The sequence below is a fragment of the Enoplosus armatus genome, chromosome 22, assembly GCF_043641665.1.
Source record: "Enoplosus armatus isolate fEnoArm2 chromosome 22, fEnoArm2.hap1, whole genome shotgun sequence".
NCBI lineage: Eukaryota > Metazoa > Chordata > Actinopteri > Centrarchiformes > Enoplosidae > Enoplosus > Enoplosus armatus.
In genome coordinates, this window is record NC_092201.1 from 11,206,140 (window position 1) to 11,228,326 (window position 22,187).

The window sequence follows — 22,187 nt, forward strand, 5'->3', positions numbered from 1 at the left end:
TCGGCCCTGAGTATAAGGGCACTGCACTAACTATAAACATGCCCCAGCAAGAGCATCATTTTTGGCAATCTAATGATGCCATGAAGGGATTTTGCATCAGGGTAAGGCTGGTTTTGGGGGCCAAGATGTTGTGTGCAAACTGGAAGGCAAGTCCGAAAGAAACCTGCGAGATGAAGGATGACAGGTTTATCTTGAAATACATCGTTTTCAGAAAAGACAGACAGTTGGCTACAGCTTCGGAATGAAGACAAACACATTTTCAGATTTGTTGAGAAGGACAGCTGTCCAACCCTCTCTGTCTTTGTCTCTCCTCAGGCACATTTTCTCCCATTCTGTCACACACACACACACATACAGCAGGCACTCCATACACTTACACACAGTTGCATTTGCACATGCACATAATCAATGGGCCGCATTTATTTCGCTTTATCTTAAAAAAACACATGCAAAAGAGCAGCCGCGCATATGGTGCTCATTTCTGCACCAGTGGCCTAATGCTCTTAAGTTCATTCTTTGTTCTGAGCATCAGTGTTTTAAAGGGGGAAGACAAAGCGGGGCAGTGTCTCCATGCTGCTGTTTCATAGTAGAAAGTAGAACACTGCAGCTATTGTGTTTGTCACCTCCTAACTTCCTGCATCCTTACTGAAATTGCTGACAGACAAAAGGTCACAAATAGCAGGGCTGCACGGAGAGAACCAAACATGACACCACACTTTTATCAATATCCTAATGTAAAAGAATGGATGCTGAAAGTAAAGTCCGGGCCGTATAGCTGCTACAGAGGAAACTGAGGTCATGTCCTCTGTATTTTGTCTTGGAATTTAGGGGTTTTAACAACAATTGCTTATTAAAGACCTACAATGGTGAGTATTTTGCAGGCTGATTCCAGCATTTTCAGCATTTGACTATAAATATTACCATTACTTTCAAGTCACAGAGCTAGCATCTGATTTTCCAAAATGTCAAGACCCAGCAATCTTTGAAACACCAGGGAGCTCATCAAACAATATTTACCGCTGTTCTGAAGGTATTTCCAGGATCTTTAAAGACTCTTTTAACCATTTGGATGAAAATATATTCTGTCTGTTCCACAATAAGTAAAATGTTTTAATGTGTTTTTCATGCTGCAACTGTATTACCTATCCAGATAGCAGGAAATGACATATGTCCGTCCTCTTTTTAGCCACGCTAGCGTGTCTTGACAACTATTGGACGTGAGCCATGATATTAGTAGAGTAGAGAGAGTAGTAGAGTTACTACTAAACTTACTATTTTCTATCTATCTGTCTATCTATCTGCCTGGGTTTTATGTCCAGGTTTTGTGGGTTTGTAGAATGTCATTTCATTTAAAATTCAACATCTCTTTTCAGAATCAGTGCCCAATACAATGGAGCTGAACAGATGATCCACAGAATTAACTGTCAACTGTTTTCATGGGAATATCTAATACTGAAGAAACAGTCCGTATGAAACTGTCCACAGTGAGGTCTGCTGAAATGTGCATATTCATTGTACTGGGATAAATCTCTGACTCGCCCTTGTTGACAGTTGGCAACCCTGGTAAAACACAAGCAAAATATTAATATATTACTTTGTTTGAAAATATAAAATATTGGAAAGTAACATCGATATAAAACTAACTGATAAAAATGTTAGTTAAGGTTCGCCATGTAGCTACAAGAAAGATGTCATTTTCACTTACTATAGGCACAACATAGAAAACTGGTTAAAAATCTTTTTTTTTGTCCCTGGCTATTTTTTTGGATGCTAGCTCTGTGACTCAAATGCAATCACTTTTTCAGTGTAGTGAAGCGTAGATTAGATTACCAGTTTTTGCCTTAATGACATTTACAGGTATAGAATTGATATTGGTGTTTATTTGCAGTATGACGATCACTTTTAAGGTCAGCACCTCTTTTATTAAGTTACCACCACATTAACATGGGAGCTTTTGGGCCTGTTGGCCTGCCTGAGAGCAAACAGCCCTCCTTTTTGTCCAAGATTAACATCTCATATGATCGCTCTTGACAGATGATTTTCTTTCAGAGGCCCCCCGAAGGCCAAAAAAAGGGGGCACTTTCTGCCTGAAGACATTTTCGCTGTTGGGTCTTTTGTTCAAGTCGCTCGCCGAGTTGACACTTTCCATTTGGACTCGGGCAGGCTTTGTGGATGTTGGTGGGTGCAGTCTGAGCTGCAGCTCAGCGGTTTTAAGAGCGGACAACTCAGCCAAGAGTAGATGTGCGATTGTGTCTTAAAGGGAGGGGCTTGAGCGGGTATTCAGTTCGGTTTTATCATTGGGTGTAGTGGAGGACCGACTGCAGACTGGCTCCCTCTCCTCTCCTCACACTCGACTCTACAGCTCTACTTTGTCCCGTTCAGATCCACAGGTAAGCGCAGAAACTTCGAGCTTCCTGCATACTGAACTCTTACTGCCTCGCAGACGCGCTTAGGAAGAAAGTCCATGACGCGCCGGCGCTTTGGCGAATGAAAAATACGATGCAATATTTGAGGTGATCCCATTATGGGTCTGTGCAGTGCGCATGGGCTGCTGCAGATACTTTTCAGGATATGTTGGCTGGAAGCCGCTCCCTCTTTGTGCGCTTTTGGCGGCGGCAGCTCACTAAAGGCAAAGTAAAGTCGCGATAACGAGCCGTGAGAAAGCGCTCGGTGCGTCGGGCAGTGACGCTGTCATGTAAATGTTGTGTTAACCGCGGGACAACACAAAGAAAAGCGTTTGTCCACTCCTGTAATGCGCGCTCAGTCCTACAGGGCGGGGGGGGGGGTCCTCTAAACCCCCGGCCAGCCAAGTTTCATCGCCTCAGCAGCCGACATGGCACTAACTACAGCCTGAAACAACTTATTAGTGCTGGGGACAAGCTGCAAATATGTTTGACGTGTTAATAATATTAATCATATTAATAATATTCATAGCTTCCCCCTGACCCTTAAAGGACAGCTGTGTTCTTGACCCACAACTGCAGAATGTGGACAAACTTGTTGAAATTAGACATGTGGAAGGTGTACAAAGTTGGCTATAGGCGAGGATGGGGCCCCATATGGCTCCCAGCCCACCATATGGCCCTCAGAGGTCAAATCTGACCCTAAGATCATGCTGAGATACAGAAGGCAATTGTCCTTTGCTGTATGAACTTTAAACACGTCCAATATGCCGCAGGGCAGTTTAACAGAAGTCAGGGCTGCTCACTCGCAGGTGAATACACTTCTCATCGTTTTAAGGTATCACATTCTTTGCTGCCCCCCCCCCCCCCCTCCAGGCAAAAGGCTCTCTTCAACTCTCATTGTACTTGAGTTGGCCAGCAAGTCTTTTGATCTCAGCTTTATTACATAGTAGTATCTGTGAAATGGAAGCATGGAAAATGGGAGAGGGTGGAGGGAGGGAGCTGCAGAGGGTAGATCTGTATGCTTCGGGGCAGAGACAGCATAGTAATTGCCCATGAAACTGTATCTGATAAGTTGCGCAGTGTTTGGAAAACACGTGGAGAATGCCCAGCGCTCCTTATAAGGCGCAGGCCCGACCTGGTGACAGGTGATTGGAATAGCCTCTGGAATGCAATACATAACAGTCCTCTTGTACAGTGGTGCCCAACAGTTTTTACCTGTCAGATGAACTAAAGCACCCCTTCATGGACACCACACGAAAATCAAAATTGTTCAAAAATTGATTCATTTGGTTTTAAACTGGATGTTGTTAGAACATTTTTTTTCAAACAATTGAATTTTTTGGTTTGGTCAAGTTTACATTCATACTACTACTGCATGCAGTGGCAGACGCTGGACATTTCAGCCATTTATCCAGTGCCTTTAGCTAACAAGTCCAATAGTTTATGCATTACTTTTAGCTAACTATTTCAACCATTTATCCATCACATTTAGCTGTTTAGACTTCTCTGCTTGCTGACTACTTTTCACACACTCTCAATCGCAACATGTAGTGTTACAGCTGTAGGTGTTTACAGCTGACTCAGTTTGTCATAATTTCTATTTAGTCAAATTAGTTGAGCTACTCTGTACCACATAGCAAGTGCAGAAATATTTCCTGGGGTGCAGTCTCCCCTGGTGGGAACACTACACTAGGTGTTTATTTCAGTTTTTGCTTGCATGTTCACACACATATATACGCATTCACACAAGCTGAAACACACACCAAACACACACTAAAATGCATGTAGTGCTTTGTAGCGTACTTAGAAGTGGATTTAAAAATTGGCACGATATGATATGGGTACAGAAGAATCTGGAGGTAATTGCACAGAGTGATAACAGGGGTTTGGCAGTGTGGGGCGAGAGCCAGGGCCAGGGTTAGGGCTGGGCGGGCAGGATGTAGGGAACACTGCCATGCATTTCCGGAGTCTGGCTCTGGACTGCACAGTGCGGTGAAGGCTTCTAGTTACTGTACGCTGGCTCCCTCTCCTCCTCCCTCCCTTCTCTCCATTCTCTCATACACTTGATTAAAGTTAAATATTGGATCAGGTATTGTTCCTCATTCTCATCATAGTCAACATGTGCTAAAGCATGGGGCATTCATGAATCTGTCCGTGTACAGTTATGTGTTAACGTGCATGCAGTATATGTGGGTGATTGTTACAGTTTGATCCTAGATACTCATAATCCACCACAGTATCAAGTTCCAAAGCAAGAATCCAGAGTTTCCTTGCAAGGCAATAGTTTCTTACCACTGAGCTAAGTCAGCCAACCAAGTGGCAAACTGAATTTGAATAGAATGGAAAACTGGCAGAGGCAATTTTCTAACACAAATGATCAGACCGTTCTGTTCTTTTTTTAATGGATGTTTACCTATACTGTGTCCAGTGTTAAGGTTTTCCAAATGTGGTTCAATTTCCGGTGATCGCATGCTGACATGTCAGACCAAACATAGAAACATTGTTTCTGCACAGCAGGTGCCAGAGCTATTTTCTGGTTTCTTCTCATAACGGACCAGCGAAACTATGTCAAGCATGTTTCCTGTGCTCCAGTCTTTTTGCCCCTTTGCTTGATTTTATGCAGATTTGTTTATTTGCAGAATATGGTTTGAGATAGAGATGCTGCCCCCACCGTGCCTGCAGAACCACAAGCAAAATGAGTGCTTTCTGTTTTATCAATGGCGTCCTTGTCATCAGTGTCCACCAGTTGCCTCGATATAAAATTAGTTTAGGTTTTAGGTTTGTGTCTTCTGGACAACAGCAGCAGTAGGACAGGGTTCAGCTCATTTCAAGTGATTGTGATTGACGTGCTGCTAGTGCTCATGGGACTCTGGCCCTGGAGTGGAGCCCCACGCCGTACTCGTTCTGTTCCCCTTCGCCTTTGAATTCGATAGCATGTAATTTGAATGCGCTGCATCCAGAACCGCACACTAAGTTGTATAATATGGTGAGCTTGGACGGGCAGGCAGATTTCGAGTTGGAAAAGAATTCTTAACTCTTTCACCGGGTAGCAATGGTCAACAAGTGGTAGGCAGAAACTGGTGGCGCTGCTTTAATTGCTTGTGAAGTCACACGAGGGCATGAAACCTTAGATGATGTTTATTTAGGTCCTGGAAAATATGCAAGAGTTTGGCAGATGTTTGTGATATAAATTCAAAATGCCTGTTATTTGCCATTTTAAAGAGAAAAACCTTGTTGTTGTTCCTCATTATGCAGCCAAGCTGACATGGAAAAGTTCTGTAGGGGAATATCCACGGTGCTCTTGGATGTTCTGGCATTTGTTCACTGCACAATTAGACTCTGGTTGTCTCTTGGGTGATGGAGAATGCTTACTCTCATCTTTTCCCCCTGTCTTCTAGTCGACCCATACCCCCGCCTGTAATAGATTCACCACCAAATTAAGTCTTCATAATCAAACCACATTTACATAGCTATTTTCAAGCCACAGATTCAATACACGCATAAATCATTTCACAATGATCCTCCCTCCCTGGATCTGTATCTTTGCTTCCTTTCTTTTCAAATGATTTCCCAAACTTTGATTCTCCTGACTGAAGTAGTCATGTGGGCATGAAAGACCTGTGTTTGAATTCCTCTGGGCTTTAGTCACACTCTGATGAAGAGGGTTTGTTAGATCAGCCTCTCACTCGTGTCGTTTTCTGACTTTAAAGTGCTATCACTCAAGGCCAGATTGCCTAATAGGCAGCATGGCATGTCGGTGTTGGTAATTGGCATATTGGCCCGCCATCTGCTAGTTGCCAGATGCCGAGCTCTGCCAGAAGTTTCATAGCTATAGAAAAAAAGACTATTGTATTATTTTCCCTCTAACTAAATCTAAGTTTTTTTTTTAGTAGGTGATGATTTAATTCATGAGGCAGCCTTGCTTTATATCTTAAAAGGTAAAACCTCCTTTCTGACTCACGTGATCCACATTTCATGGGTTTTTTGCGGATGATTGATTGTGCGAGAGTGAGGTCAGTGCTCCTAAGCAGCGCTTCTGATGTCATCCTACAAAGATGCATGTTCTCCCCTTCGTTCCCCAAAGCGGGTTATTCGGAGAAGTGTACAACATTGTTAAGAGGGACATTTAGCCTTTGGGCTTCTTCTCATCTGATAAAACAAGCACAGGAAATGTCTCTGTTAGCTGATTGGCCTTGTGTTTTCCTTCGGCGTCCTCCCACCGGGACCTCAGACGTGCACAGTGTGTCCCTGTGGCACAGAAACCACCTCACTTGTCTCTCTCCTAACAGCTACATTAACTTTCTCTTCGCCTTTCTCCTTTTCTTTAACACCAATCTACTCTACCTCAGCCCTTTTCTCCGAAAAAAGAAATGATTACTATAACGTTCATTCTCACTTCACCCTAGTTCTTCTCTCCGCCAGCTTTCCATTCTTTCCTCCCTGTCCTCTCTTCACCTCCCCTCTCCTCCCCCCTCCCCTCAGCCTCTCTTCTTCCTCCCATAGCGTCCCAAAACTATACAAACATAGCTAATCAAGAGTCTGTCAAATGACTTTTTAAAAGTCCCATATTTTGGGGTAATGGGGAATTAAGGGAACGTGGAGGTAATAAGGTGATGTAAATCCCAGCGGCGTGTGTGAAAAATACCATTGAGTGTAAACACATGACCAGTGAGGTCATGTGTTGACACAGTTAGCAAGGTTAACCGCTCTATGAATCGCACAGGGGAAAACAGACAGGGCAGTGTGTAGGTCAGTTATAGGCCTGCTGGATTTATGCTTGTGGCTATAGAGGTGCTGTGTGTGCTGAAGTGTGTACGGCGAGTGTGAAGGACAGCTTGGAGAGTCCACATTGGACGGCTGCCATCATGGGAGTGAGATCTGGCGAGAGCGAGATCGGGCTTGTATGTGGTAATGATGGAAGTGAGGACTTACCTCATACACATAAAACAATCACTGTGTCCTTACATGGGTATTCACATGAGTCAGGCTTCAACTGCAATTCTGTTTCGTTTTTTGGAAGAGCTTCAAAGTTGAGAGTATTTTTTTTTCCAACTAAGTTCTGAGTATTTGAACATTTGTCAGACGGTCTCACAACTTATTAATATATTTAGGGCTGCGACTAATGATTATTCTTACTATCATCTTATTTTTTTATCACTTTAGCACTGAATTGTCAAAAGAGTCAACGGTGATGTCTTCAAATTGGTTTGTTTGCCCAAGCAATAGTCCAATAGTCCAAAACCCAAATAATTAAATTAACAATAGTAAAAAAAAAAAAAACTGCTTCGAGAAGGTGGAGCCAGTAAATATTAAGCATTTTTAGCTTTCAGTGACTTTTTTTTTGGCCACTTGGGAGCAGCAGAAGCAAGCTGTAAACATACTGACATATTATCACCATTTTAGTTTAAAGTGTTAGCAAAAAGATACCAATTTACACACCCTGCAGACTCAGAGCAGCATTAGCATTCATTTGGAGTTTCTGGTCACTTTTCACCACACACATAGTTATTTGATCCATTGTTGATAAAAAAAAATAATAATAAAAAAAAAAAAATATATATATATATATATATATATATATAGATATATTTAATCAACTAGCGTCATCACTCAATAAAATTTCATTCATAATGTTTCTCAAACCTGTCTCGGCCTGGTATCTAAAGCCAGACTCTGCACGTGTCTCATAGCAAGGCACATTGTTTGAAATGGTCCGCATCCATCTTTCCCACCCGAGTAAGCCAGTCAGGCAGCAGCACAGTCTGAGGTCTGTGCCGGGGCTGCAGTCGGGAGCAGCAGTAATTGTTTAAGAGTGCATTTATAGAGTGTACTCTTTGTGCCTCCTAATCAGAAGCATACTCAGGCATTTACATATGAGCCTCGGAGGATTGCTCAGGAATGTATTACAAGCCAGGCAAGAGGACAGGGGACTAAGAAAGCCGGCTCTCCTCTCCGCTGTTGCCATTTCTTTCCACTTCACATGTCGCTGCCCTGTTAGGAGGGAGTAAGATAAGTGTGTGGGGGGGTTGAAAGTGATTAAGCCTGAAGATCAAAAGCGCAGAATGGCTGATGCAAAGCCAGTCCTCCCTCAACACCAGTAACAAATGTGGGGTATATGTGTCTACATTAGTGTCTTCCTGTGTCTTTGAAACATGGATACCAACCATTTCTCCAAAACGTAGAAATCCAAAGTTCTCATCTGTCTACCCATCTGCGGCCTTTATAGATGAGATATGTTTTTGTGGAATCATTTCAGTATGCATTAGGTAATTTGTCAATTTTTCTCTCTGTACTCTAACTCGTGTCTGGCAAGGGGACAAGGAGAACAAAAATATGGCTTCAGAAAACCATTTTAATCAGACAGTGCTCCGCGGGGACAGAGGCTGGCATAGGAGAGCTCTTTACCTCATCAGAGCTCTGCCAGTGGTGATTGGGAGAAACACTCAGTCAGGTTTTTATTGAATAACCCCAGCTCTGTACTGGAGGGGCTTTACTGTAATAGAGCAGCTCTACGGCCGCCGAGGTGACAGCCAAATGGTACTTATTAAACTAAGGGATGATTCATACTATATGCCCTACTGCAGTTTAACCTTGTTGGAGGTGTACGGTTTGGCTTTAATGCTGAAGTCCAGTTACATTTGTTTATAAGATACATATGCGTACGATTATCCTCTGATCAGACGGAAGAGTTCACAAATTTCCTACGTTAAAAAACCCCCACACGAATGCAATTATTTGATACAGACAGTAATTTCCTTCTTCTTTCAATTTAAGTTGTAATATCCACTTGAGCTATGTGTGTGCTGGATGGGTTAGATCAGAATTTTCTTGGAGATGCACGTTAGTACCTCGATAGGAATAATTGCTGTCGCTCTCGTCGTCTCTGCTTATTTACCCAGGACACAGCTCTCTGCACAAATTGAGCATGGTGTCTAATGGAGTGTGAGCGTGGATTAATTACCCCCGTATTTAGACTAATGGCTCCTTCCCTTCTGATTAATGATGACACATGTCACGCGGGGGAGGGCACAGCTAAAACATGCGAACAGTTCTTATGTTAGGATCTGCCACTTGAATATTATGGTGTTTACTCTGACAAAGCCTGCTGATATGAAAACACTCTTTGTTCGAAATATTATTCAAGTCATAAGCCCCTTTACTGGAAAACACTGCATTACATGAAGAGAATGTGGCTGTGACCATCCTTGTATTATCAAATGCAAAGCAATGAACATAAAGTGACCAAGTTTCTATTAAGTTATATTGCTTTTGTAGGAATCATTTGGTGTACGAGAGGTGGATGTGCCACGACTAATAAAGATTTTTTGGATTTAGTTCTGTTCACGATGATTTTGTTTTTAAGAATAGTGACCAAGATATGTACCTAGCTGAACATTGTGATCGTACAGCATTAAACTTGTCATTGCTCTCTAGTGGACAAACGTACGTTACCTTATGTTATGGCAACACTCCTAAACTTAGTTAAAACGATCTGGCATTTTTGTACGGCAATATCTTATTAAGATACATCTGCCATAAGCTAATATTGGCTAATAAGCTAATATATGTTGGGGCATTTGCATGTTTTTCGGCCTCACTTAGCCTCATTCAAAAGGGATATACATAAACTGAAAGCATGATTAGGTGTTTGGGATGTTGGTGATCTTGAGCAAATGGTTTAAGGTGAATTGTTGATGATTCATTGGATCCGATGTTGAAGAAGGTACAAATTTGTGTATAGGAGGACGGGATGGGGTGCCCATTCTGGCTCGCCTCATTAAACCTGCCTTAATGAGAAACAAAACACCCAGACGCCCCCCCCCCCAGAACAATGGGTCCTTGTTATCAAAGAGTCTGCATCCCATGTATGATGGAGTCTGGCTTGCGTCCCGGCAGATTTTTCATGAGACTCAGTGTGCCCTGAGTCAAGCCCTGACCCCCGCAGTGCCACTCACGTGTGTGACAGCCACCTGGGAGACCACCTTGGAAAATGGGCCCCTATTAGTTCAGGTTAGACTTAATGACCAGTAATGGTACACCGGCCAAGCCAAACTGTGCAAAAGGGCTCCGGGCAGGCCGAAATGAAATACCAGTCACTCAAGCTCTGAACATAAACACAAGGTGGGTGGTGGGTGGGGGTGAATAGGTATGTCTGTAGGTGCGTGTCTGTGTGTATGAGGGAGTTCAGACATGCATCTGTGTGTGTTTGAGAGCAGAGTTGACCCAGATGGACGAGACACTTTCGAGCGCGAGGAGATGGGTGAACCCCCATGGACAGATTAGTGCCGAGGGGGGGGCGTTTGTGGTTTTGGATTTATTCCCATTTAGCTCTGCTGCTTTGTGAACCAAATCTCATTTCCAGTTTTGCCATCAGCTAAAAAAAGCTTGCAGCAACTTCAACGGAGCAACCAGAGAAACCTCCTAAGAGCACCGCTCAATTATTTACAATTTCATGGCTGTCTGAGATATGTGTTATTCTCATAAATTTAGGAATTAGGAGGCTTAAGTACCGCACATATATTAACCTCTAAAGCTGAATTTTATCCTCAATTTAGTGGTAAATGCCACATCATGCTAATGGCATTCAATGATGATTGCGTCTTCCATGGTCTAAATAGTCTGTGGTCTAGAATTAGCGTAGGCATTAAAAGTAAGAAACTCCACCATTTAAAATACTATGATATGAGTCAATCAGCCACTGAATAAAATTACTTTTAGACTCCTAGAGAGAAGGAGCTGCAGAGCTCCCAGGCCCACAAACGGCAGACAGAGAAACATAGTGTAATCTTCAATGAAAGAGACAAAGACAGAGGAAGAGAGAGAGCTTTGTTATGTCTCATGAAGCTCTAGGGTTTCCTGGAATTTCTGGCAATTGATCCCAAAGTCACATAACCACAGAAAGAGAGAAGAAATAGAGACAGACAGGGGGTAACTCTCCTGAAGGACACAGTTCAAGACGCTCTACTGACAATAGCTGTTCTGCCACTGCATACTGCAGATATGAAGATCTCTAGTGTTTGCACTGGTGGTCACTTTTGCCTCTAGACTGACAAACAGTGAGCACAAACACACCTGCAGAGAGTGCAGAGTATAAGGTGACACACATTACCTACTGTATACCTACAGATTAAAGACCCTGGCTCGGCCCTTTCACCTCGAGGGGGGGACAGTAGACGTGTACCCGTCCAAGCTGGCTGGCTGCCACACTAATAATAACAGCCAGCACAGCCATGCACGAAAATGAGATCTGGTAAAGCTAGTGAACTTTAGCCCTGTAGAGCCCTGAAAGGATTTGAGGTATGAGAAGAGTGGAATGTATTTTTTGGAAGGAGCGGTGAGCTCTCTGTCACTTAGAGAATTGTGCATCCGCTGATTCAAAAGCAATGCTAAGACTTTAATATCTTAAAATTTGATACTCCACTGAAAAATAGGAGAAAAAAAAAAGTGCCACGTTTTCCACTGGGGTATGATATTTGCTGGAATTTCATCTTTGTCTCCATGAAAGAGCTCCACATTTCTCGTTGCTGGCATCATATCTGTCAACCAGTGTAGGTGGACTGGGATTAGGACTGGTTTACTCCGCTGAATTTTGTGCTGACTTCTGCAGTCCTTTGTCAGGAGCTGTGCTCTGCCTTTTTCTATTACAATACTTCTTCTTCAGATAACTACAGTATTTTCTTCCCTGTGCTGGTTGCACACTTGATGTGCCAGCTTACATTTGGAGAGAAGTATTACTGTGAAATTCAGGCAGAATCTCTTAGAAAGACCCTGAAAGTAGTATTGAACTTTTTGTCATAAAGTCAATGCAAAACTGATTCTGCTCACTGTAGAGGGAGTGTACAGTGAATGCAAGACATAAAACACAAAGAAGACAAACAGACAAAACAAGATGAAAGGTTTCACGGCGTTCAACGGATCAACAGTTGGTGATGGTAATATGCAAAAGAAACAGAGCAGGCAGCTGTTTCCAGTGGAATAGCTCAGCTAAGCACAACATACGCTACCTACCCAGCACAAAAAAGACAGTTAGCATTTTGCAGCCAGATATTTCCCTCAGGAATCAGTAGAGACCAAAACCGAGCTAAAAGGAGGGTGAACATTGTAGTTACATTTGCCGGGTGGCCTGAAACGTGACTCCAAATGAATGCTAATGTTGCTCTGGATCTGCTGGACAGTGACAAACGTAAGAGTGCCATGCAACTTGAACCTGTTGAATGTCTCTTACCTTAAATGTACCAATTATCTTCTCATGGCCACTGAAGCCCATTCATCAACTGTCTGGTGATTAAACTGATTGGAGACATCTTTTAGTCTCCACACCTGGCTGAGGAGTCCCAGCGCATTAACATTAAGTGGCTTGGCCCCACATCAATTCACTGAGAGCATGTCAGGGCCGCATGAATACCCAGAGAGAGAGAGAGAGAGAGAGAGGGAGAGAGAGAGTCATAGGATTAAAACAAAACATCCCTGGCTGTCTGCTCTGAAAGGCCCTCCATTGTCATTCCTTTTTCTGACTTGTGTATGCAGCAAGTGTCTAGTCTGTGCGTTCCCTTAAGAAACCCTCAGATTTCCCACAGTAAGACTGAGCTGAAAGCACCGTCAGGGGATGACTCCACCTCTCCACATCCACTGTGAGTAATAGACCCTCTCGGTCAGGTCATCTTGCTTGCCCGCCACCCCACCCACAACCTACCCGCTCCTTAATCTCCTCCTATCTCTTTCCAGGAATGCAGACCCTTATTTTGAAAAATACCTTGTCATGTAATACCCTTGAAAAGCTTCACAGCACACTTCAAAAAAAATTGGCACTCTGCTGCGTGATTTACTGACTTGTGTGTTAAAACAAGGCAAGAAAGATAAAGATTTATGACATTTTGGAGAGATTTAAATAAATATGCCCTGTTGTGAAAGTGATTTTCTTTGTGTTTTCCAGATAGGGCTGTGATGCATGCGCAAAAAAGGCAAACCTGTGTCAGCTTTTGCACTCAGCTGTCATGCTTTCAACAGGCTCTCAGTATGTGGGGGCATTGCATCATGCTTTTTAGCCTCACTCTAACCTCATATATGTTTCCATGTAAGGTATGATGGGAAGACGTTCTCTCTGACTGTGGTTTGAGCCAGCCACATAAATCTCTCCGCCGTTTATATTCCTTTTTTTATCCTTCCGATTTTCTCTCCTTATTTCACCAAAGTGTAATTTCTCTCCGGCCACGGAGAGCCACACGTCCACCACGACCGAAACGTGGCTTTTATAGGAAGCATGTCACAAATGTTCAGCAGATCCATTTTCTTTCTATTCTTTTTGCCTTAGAGAAACACATCAGGAACCTCTCAAGCTTTATGAGAAATACATTTTTATGTTCCACTTAATGTTTCCAGCATGTCATGTTATTGCCCGTGTACCAGAGGCTGTGGGCTGCTGTGGATCATGCTAATCACGTATACTTTTACATTTTAGTCATTGAGCTTCGGAGCATACCCCGAGTGACTTACACTTATTAAAAAAAAGTACAAGTTCAGTATCTTCCCCTAGGGCCTTTCAGCCAGACACACTGGCTTTCTGCAGTGATTGAAACTGTGATCTTTCTGTTTCTGCTTAAAAGTGTTGAATTTTTCCTCAGACCTGAAAGAAAGTATGGTTTTGAAGCCTAGTAGAGGTCATTTCTGTTCGGTTCCGTCTTGTTTTTATCCTTTTCCGTTCGATTCCACTTTATTACCATCAGCTGGATAAACTGTTCTCTAGCTGCGGCGTCGGCAGTAGCTGTGCTTAGACTAATACCCACCATATATCAGTACTCTGGTTCCACTAGTCTCCCTGGTCAGCTCACTAGTAGCAGATTAATGTCCTGTTGAGGAGAGGCAGACTCCGGCCCGGGCCTCATTTACTCTGACAGAAGGCAGGTGTCAAGACGGGCTGTCCTAAAGGAACAAGAGGAGATGGCTTTTCCCTCGGAAATGGACAGGAGAAGGATGAGGAAGGGATTCATGACAAGTCACATGTTCATAAGTCTTGTGTTCAGTCTACAAATGCAATTTGTTGCTTAAAATTAGACAACAACTCTGCCAATGGTGCAAGAGGTTTCCAAGACCATTAAATAACTTGTTAAGATGGGTTTTTTTTTCCAGTGCGTTGGGATTACTATAAGCTCCTTTGTTTTTGGCTTCATTCAGCATCTGTCTGTCATTATTTATTTACAATCCTATTTAATAGCCTTAAAAGTTGTCACAGTACACCCTAAGGTACTGAGAGACTCAATGATGTTGTCTTTGTGTATTCATCATAACTCTGCTTTGTTATGACAGCAAAATGATGTGGCAAAATTGCATTTATTTATGCATTAGTCCTGGTTTGTTTGATACTATTATAGTATAGTTTTGATAGTCTTGGCTCTTTATAGCATGTATGTTCTGACATGTATCCAAATGACAAAAAGATGAAGGCTAGACCATAATGTCCTTGAGGAATTACACAACAGACTGTTAATATCGCATGTCAAGTGCAGGGGTGCATATTTATTGAGATTATTTGACATTCTGGATATTTGCACCAGAATATCTGATGTGTTTTGTTTTTTTCAAGGAAGTGCTTACATAAGAAGGCTGCAGCACTGAAAACTAAAACCGCCTGGATCCTGAGCAAACAGGAGAAGAAAGAAGCCAGAATGGCTTATTTATCACTTTGTTCTCCCTGTTCATTGTTGGGCAGCAACTCAAAAGATGTTCATATTAATATTTATATTTCGGTAGTTTATAAATTCAACTCAATCAATAATATCATGATGCAAGTGGAACTCTTGTACCATCATTAAAAACAACCTATCAACTGATTATTTCACTTTAGGGAGATGCTGCTTAACTTAGTTAAGCTTAGTTTAGGATAAAGACTGGTAGCAAGGAGAAATAGTACTAACCTGTGTAAAACCACAACTTTCTGGTTTTAATTTTGTTTTTTATACAAACTAAGCAAACAAATTAAGCTAGTCAAATTGTTTTTATCTTTGTACAGAGCCATGCTAACTGTTTCCCCCTGCTTCCTGTCTTTAAGCTAAGCTAGGATAATTGCAAGCTGGCTTTAGCTTCTAGCGTACAGTAATGAGAGTGGTATCTAACTCTCGGCTAGAAAGCGAATAAGTATATTTATCAAAATGTCTAACTCTTCCATTTTCTTTAAAGGATAGCCAGATATCATTGTATCATCATCACTAAACATGAAAATATATTACATTTTTGTTATCTGTTCTCTGTCACCAAGCATTGTGTGAAAACCACAACTTGTTGTTTTTACATTTGTACGGATAAAACAAACACACTGAACCGGGCTAGCTGCCCCTGCTTTCAATCTTTATGCAAGCTAAGCTAACCGCCTGCTGGCTGTCGTGCTAACAATCTTCTTTTCATCAAAAAAGGGAATAAGCATATTTCCCAAAATGTCAAACTATTCCTTTGAGGTGGAATACAAAAGTTCAGTGACTTGTTAAACTGGACAGTTTTGTAAAAAAAAAAGAAGCACACGTCCCTTTAATTATTGCTTTGTTCTGTGCTGAGTTCAGACTTTTTTTCCTCCATTGCTGGCAGTTCACACATGCTCCAAAAAATGCCCCAAGTTTCTTGTGAAATGACATACCCACATAGACATTTTTTGCAGCGTGGCAGTGGCAGGAGAATGTCAGAGCCGCTCCATATAGCGAGAGGGGGGCCAGATAAACAAACCGTTTCTAACTTGAGCAGAGGACTGTGGCGTTTGAGACGGCTGCTTTTTCACCAAGAGGAATGTTCCCTTCCAGGGGGCTCCGATTCAAAGTGCACTGCCGAGACTCCGGTATAGAGCTCATATGTGAAAGTGAAGAAAGCTTTTGTGTGTGTTTTAAAAATGAAATGTCAGCGTAGTGAAAGGATCGGTGTGCCCCTCTTTCATGACTCCTGAGTCGTGCAGGTGTGCGTGTTTGTGTGTGTGTTCGCCGAGATGTCACGGCAGGTCCAACATCACCATCCGTCATGCTGTTTTGAGAGGGAGCCAACTCTGTGGCCACTGTGTAGTGAGTGTGAGAGCTCTATCTCGCTGTGCACACAGCATGCAAGAAAACCTTCCCCTTTTTTTTTTTTTCTCTTTTTCCCAGTTTGGTTACGGGAAAAGGCAGCATTTTTTCCTTCCATATTTGGTCATATGGAGCACCGCCAGTGAGCAGTAGCCTTTTGATGCCGTACAAACATCCCTATTTTGTGTGGGATTTGTTCTTTTTGGAATGCTTTTTCTCCAATTTTGCCTGATTGTGGGTGTAGCATCTGAAAGTGCACTTTTAAAAGGGACACCAGCCTTTTAAAAGTCAAAGGCTGGAGAGGAATTGTTTTGGCTCTTGCTGCTGTTGCACAAAGAAGCTGCCTTTTTACAGTATTATTTATGATTTGGGCACGCAAGAATCCAACTTCTAATGCAAATGTCCCTCTTTAAACCAACATTTAAAAGTAAGACAGTGTTTTATTGCCCTTCTTTTTCAGCCAACTGCTACATCAGTTATTCAATTTGGTAAATTGGATCAGCAGCCCACAAATAAGAATTTATCATCTCATTTCAGTGGTTAACTTTGAAGAGTTTCAAGTAAGATTTTGAAACCTGCTGAAGCTGGATTTAGTTAGATCTCCCCAGAAATGAGAATAAAGATGGTGTGCTTGCAGTTGAAATGGAGCATCTGTGTGCTAAAACCTGCAGTCGAAAAGCTGTGAGATCCAGATGATGGATATGGCATGTTGGAGTAATGTTTTTATTGCAATTTAAGTGTGACTTTGAACACTGGTTGGTGAGGCACAGGTGTTTTCAGCTGTCTCTCCACAGAAGGGAAAGGCCATAATACCTTCAGATCTAATGCAGCCTGAAGTGTGATGAGCAGTACGAAACTCCCATCCATGTGTGGGACCGGGAGAGGAGAAGATATTAAGTGAACAGTGAGTCATAGTCTAAATATACGACAGATGACAGTGTGCTCGAAGTTTAGCGAGGTTATCTCGCTGACAATGGAAAATAAAACACAGCATTCAGGAATGCAACATAGAAAGTCATTTGTTTTTATCAGGGCAATACAAGCGTTTAGAAAGTATCAAAGTACAGCTTCCTTTCCAAAAGCGATTTGAGCATATCACAACATGCTGTTTATGAAAGTAAGACAGTGCCATAAGGGTTATAGCTACTTTACTTTAAAGTACTAATTCCAGTTTTTAGGATCTTGAGTTTCATGGTTTCAGCCGTCATTTTTGTTGGCTGTGAATGATAAGTAATTACAAAGATCTGGGAACATGCAAACATCAATCCAATAAAGTCTGATATGGCAAGAAGCACATGCGGTCTGATGATCGTAATGGTTGTAAACAAGCCAAACCAGATTATCTGAACCATTTTATTTGGAGGTAAAACTGATAATAATCAATTATAATACTCTCTCATCGCAGGAAACCTGTGCGTGCACAACTATGGTAAGTACAATGAAAGTTAAAAGTTCAACCAGGAATTTGGTCTTCAAAGTGAGACAATATACCTTTTTGAAAGAAGAAACAACACAACCTTACTCTTACAGATAAAAACGTTTTGTACACAAGCAATAAAACACACAGTTCTACACCAGTGCAATCTTATTCCAATAACAATGTTTGCCAAAACTGGAAAAATAACACCCACGTTGTAATAAACTGGAGTTATCCTTTAAAGACCCTGAAAACCTATGATGTGACGGGTCCTACACAACATTTTGTTGTTTTCAGAAGACTTTTTGAGTGTTAAACTAAAATATATAAGAAAGTGAGGATGTTTTTGTCTCTACTTTTAACTTAGAGACAACTGATTGTTGCTTAATGACTCTTGAATCCTATAATGTTTCAGGTCACTGTGATATTTATTCTGTGATAAATTCAGTGGTTGGTTAATTCTAGCAGTGCTTGGTGTAGCCTGCTAGCACCCTGTAAAATATAATGCATCCAAGGTATTCCATTGAGATTTCCTTGGCTGTGTGTGTGAACAGATAACCTCAGTCAGTCTGTCTCAGTGTGTATGATTCACAGGGCACAGAGAGGTGTAATGGAATGTGAACCATTGTCTGGGAATGCAGGAGTCTCCTTTTTCTTCAGCAAATGGAAACTTAACATCTTTAACCTTCAGGTCTTTTCCCTTCACCGATATGAAATTTTCCCCTCGCCGGTTCGTCTTCTGTCCGAGAGCTAAAGTCAGCACAGAGGAGATTGTAGGGCGATTTGAGGGATGATTGCGTCTGATGGCCAGATCTGAAGTCACTAATGATAATGCATTCAAGGTGCCCATTTCTTGCCCTAGCTCTCAAAACCATCGGCACGTTATTCTGCCGCATTTCGCTTCCCACAGCGGCATTAGCTTCTCAGGTTTGCCTATGACTGCCGTCTGCTCATGCTCAGTGAAAATTTTCCTCATTCGAGCCGAAGCCACACTTCCAAAAATTTGTTTTGGAGGAGATAGAGTGTGAGTGGAAAGCAGATGGAATTGAGATTGAGCTGAGGTCTGATGCAGTTGGCCACCTCATATGTAGCCTAGAATATATAGTCGCAGCTGAAGACCTCGGCTTTGACAACAGAAGCTATTGTGACGTATATTCACTCTGTGGAATGCAGATGCAGACACAGACAAACACAGATAGAAGTTTGGCTGCTTGGACATGGGTAAATCCTATAATATTCAACCAAGTACGAAGCTTAATTCGCAGCCAACCAACCCTGAGTCGCCTCATATTGTAGCTGAACACATAGCCTGCAGCTGTTGGCTTCGCTGCTGCATTGTGGTCCAAGAGGAGATAGAAAATTGAGAAAAGGGTGAAAGTAAAAGAAAACTGGGCTAAGACAGTACAGGCAACTGAGTTTTTAGGCTGATACCAATATAAATTTTTGAGTTTCAAATGTTTTTTTGTCATATAAACACAAAAAAAACATAACACTAACAGGTAATATAACAGTAAACTTGAAATTAATAGTATAGTATCAACAACTATAAATAACGTGTAATGAGTTTGTGACAAGAAAAGTAGAAAATGCAACAAGATCATCACATATTGAATAGTTAACTGTTTCCCAAGTTTAAACGGTAATTCAGATTTCAAATAAAAAGTGACAGACCTGTTATATACCACCGTACTGTATCGGTCAATAATAGGCCTACCAGTCCACCAATGTATCGGTCAGGCTCTAAAAGGTAGGCAGAGAAAGAGACTCGAGACGACAGATGAAGCTGAGAGAGGGACGAGCAGAGATGGAAAGAAAGAGAGAAGTTCTTGGCCCCGGTGTGCCAAAAACCTCCAGTGAATTTATGAATGCTCATCCGCAGCCGCTCTGCATCCCGGGGCAGTAAACGTGTTAATGCTGCCGAGGCCTGGACGTGTGAGAGGAGACACATAGCGCAGAGAACCACAACCACAAGGCCAGCTTTCCAAACACAGCACTGTAGGTGGTGATGGATATCACACATGTACACACATTTACTGTACCATAAACACACACATGCTGTATTTGCGGTGGCCTCGCGTATTTTCACTATTGCAGTTGTAAAAGCATGCACTCTCACTCATTTAAAATGCTCACAAAAAAGCATGCAATCATTCATATGTCCTTCCTCTGTACACATCTGCAGACACTGTACACACACACACACACATTTATATAGATACACTCACAAAACATGTTTACAAATATAAATCTTGTTTGTTAAATACTGTTTATCGTGATTCGCACACCCTCACACGCAGGCTGAACATATTTTAACCGCCCTGTCAGACTACTCTCAGGAGACTCCTTACCCCTGCAGAAAACGTTAGGTTTACCCAACTCAAACTGTCCCCAGAGCCTCAGCCAAAACAGCTGTTAGTGTGCACTAGCTACAGGCATGCAGTATCTCGCTCTCTCTTTATTTCTCTCCCCCTCCCTGTTTTACTGCGGATGCTTTATCTGTGTGATAAAATAATCATAAAATGGTCATTCTTCCTTACCAATATATCTTAGGTTAGACTGAACCAATAGACCCCTGTCTCTCTCTAGTTTTGTCTTCTCGTTTGTCTTATGTACAAATAAGTATGTTCACCTCCTGTCAAGTAAGCATCCAACACTCCCATTAATGGACAGTTTACAGTAGGTTGTCTATATTATATTATAGCTACATGCTAATGGGGGAGCATGTCAGGGTTAGCGGTTCAATTCCCACTGTCCTCCTACGTACTCCCAATATGGATTCTTTAAGTGCTTTAATGAAATAACATACCTCTCAGTGGGAGGAAAAATGTGCAGCATGGCTGCTGTCTGAAACATTAAAGGCGAGTTTTAGCCACTAGTGGTGCTATGGAGCAACGTTTTTGCAATTTAATTCCAATGAAAGTTGCTGAAATTTCCACTGTACAATTCATAGTAGCATCTCTCTCCCTGGCCCCTAGTCCCTCAGTTTTTACATTGAAAGAACATAACACGCATGAAATTAGATTTTCCATGCTCCAAGAACATTTTAGAAATATTGAATATTTGTGGTTTAGTTTTACATGCGTGTCTCTTACATTGGTGGTCTATGGGGAAAATGCTTTTTGGGTAGCAGGGGTATTTTTAGTTGCATTACCATGGTTAGCCACTGGGGCTAATTGGCAACAAGGCTGCCTGGGTAGCTCTTTTATCCAGCTTTTTTTAGTACATTCATGATGCAATGCACACGCATGAGCATGCAGGTGACACAATACACATTCCTACCTACAGTTTCTCACTATTTCACTGATGATGGTGGTAACATGCCAGGAATAGGAGTACCTTTTAAGCTAAGTTGACTATTATCAGAAACAGAGATAGAGGTTGCGTAGCAGCCATTTCTGTTGTGAAAGAGAGGTGATTCTGGCTATCACAATAAAAGCCTCAAATTTGTCAGAATGTGGAGACAGTTGTATTTTCATCCTCTCCAACTTTTGACCAGAAGCCCTAAATTTTTAGTCTGGCTGACTAAATATTGATTGGTGAAGACAGCTGACGTCAAAATACTGAAATCCTGCTGCTAGTGTGTCTTTTCACAGTGAAAGGGCCATATTCCCCACATTATCCCATGATATATAGCCTATTCATTATTATCTCAATATATTTTGACATTATTTATTTTTATATAATCATTTTACAACAGTCAGTGTCAAGTGCGATAGTGAAACATGATCTATCTCTAGTGTCATTCAGGGTCCAACGTAGTTCATACATTACTTATGAAAAACAGAATGGCAAGTGGCTAGTTAAAGAGTAGAAGTGGTTCCTGAGTTCGCATACCAACATACCATACCAGCCACTTACTGTAGCAGTCAGGTTGGTATGTTGGAGACTGTAGCAGGTGGACAAAATATTTTTGTCCATTGATGCAAAGACTAGAAAGGTCAGGCTTTGTGCCAGTGTTGCTTTCACATTCCAGATTACTGGAATACCTCTCTTCACCTGGACACCTGCACAGCTGTGACTCCATAGCTGCTGAACATGTAGCCGAACTCCTCTCCTCTCTCCAGAGAACAGTGTGGTCCTCTGGAGGCCGAGAGGAGAGCAGCATTCCTTACTCTGTAAACTCAGCCCTAGTAATATTGCACCATTCCTTTTTTTAGAGTATATGAACAGATATGGGAACTGCAGACTGTGGTTTGTGTTGACACTGTTAGATGGCCCTCCCTTCACTTTCCATTTAGATGAAAATCAAAGGGTGCATAAACCAGAATTTAAATTTCCAATACTTTTGTTTATGACCAAATACCCGCAAAACTAATGACAGTCCTATCA

The 22,187-nt window shown here is 42.0% G+C and overlaps 1 protein-coding gene across 4 annotated transcripts in view; it reads left to right on the plus strand.

Moving 5' to 3' along the window:
* Window positions 1-2,283: 2,283 nt before the first annotated feature.
* cald1a (caldesmon 1a) overlaps window positions 2,284-22,187 on the plus strand; it is a 53,070-nt gene continuing 33,166 nt past the window's right edge. For all 4 annotated transcript variants that reach the window (XR_011599191.1, XM_070928832.1, XM_070928833.1 and 1 more), the window contains exon 1: window positions 2,284-2,390. The gene's annotated coding sequence lies outside the window, so the exon portion shown is untranslated. The remainder of the gene's footprint in view (window positions 2,391-22,187) is intronic.